The sequence below is a fragment of the Propithecus coquereli genome, unplaced genomic scaffold, assembly GCF_000956105.1.
Source record: "Propithecus coquereli isolate 6110/MARCELLA unplaced genomic scaffold, Pcoq_1.0 Scaffold175, whole genome shotgun sequence".
NCBI lineage: Eukaryota > Metazoa > Chordata > Mammalia > Primates > Indriidae > Propithecus > Propithecus coquereli.
Window position 1 is genome coordinate 2,502,642 of NW_012142190.1, and position 976 is coordinate 2,503,617.

The 976-nt window shown below is 39.8% G+C and overlaps 1 protein-coding gene across 1 annotated transcript in view; it reads right to left on the minus strand.

The window, feature by feature from the left end:
* HSPH1 (heat shock 105kDa/110kDa protein 1) overlaps positions 1-976 on the minus strand; it is a 28,522-nt gene that overhangs the window by 7,896 nt on the left and 19,650 nt on the right. The gene's annotated exons all lie outside the window — the stretch shown is intronic.

Consider the following 976-nt stretch of genomic DNA (forward strand, 5'->3'; position numbering starts at 1 on the left):
AGGGCTAAAGAAGTAGGAATTTCCAAGGCCTTTAATTTTCCAAGCATTTTCTATGTATTTCCATTTCTGCAGGTTCCTGCTAGCACAAATGACAAAGAACACAAATGAGACTCAGCTGTACGACAGATTAGATGACAACCAAGGTGTGAAACATGTACCCTGATGGGCTAGGATGGTAAAATGGGAAGAGACTAGCCCATCAGGCACAACAGTCACTGCCATACGATAAATTTGGGGAGTTAAGAAGGATGTTAAGATTCTAGGCACTTTATCAAAGAATCTGGTACTAGAAAGAAGTTCAATGACTTGCCTAAAATTATAAAGAAAGAACTAGATCACATGTTTCCCAGACTTATTTCGGTGTTCCTTAGAAGTCACACATCTATCATGTGCTGTAAAAGCTGTATCACTGTGGAAGAGCTAGGCAGTCAACCTGCAGTCCTCCCTATGTCTTCTTCCTTCTAGTGCACATAAGAATTCTCCAATATATTATGCATGCTCTGAGGGCACGATCCGTAAGAAAGAATAACGAATCAGATAAAACATACACCTAGGAAGACACAGCAGTGCAAAAGATATTCGGGAACAAATGGATGACAGTACATGCATGGCAGTTAAGTCAAAATAAAACTATCTGACAGTACAAAATTAAACCAACTACTGACAAAACCAGTATCACAAAATGACATTCCAACATGGAATGGATGAGGAACCCTCCCTGAAAGGGTGTGTGACAATGCTCCAAAGAGCGTGAGACTACTGGTCCTACCTACCACTAAAGAGTATGAAATTCTACCCAATACCATGTTTTAGATAGGTATTGAGACTATCAGCACAAGTCAGTTAATGCTCACCCTAAGTCAAGGGGAGCGATGTTGAAATTATGCAGCTATTCTTCCAAATAATCACCATCACAACTTTACTGGAAAAAAGAGAAATTTCTGCGGCTTTTCAAAACTAGAGTCAGGACCTATAA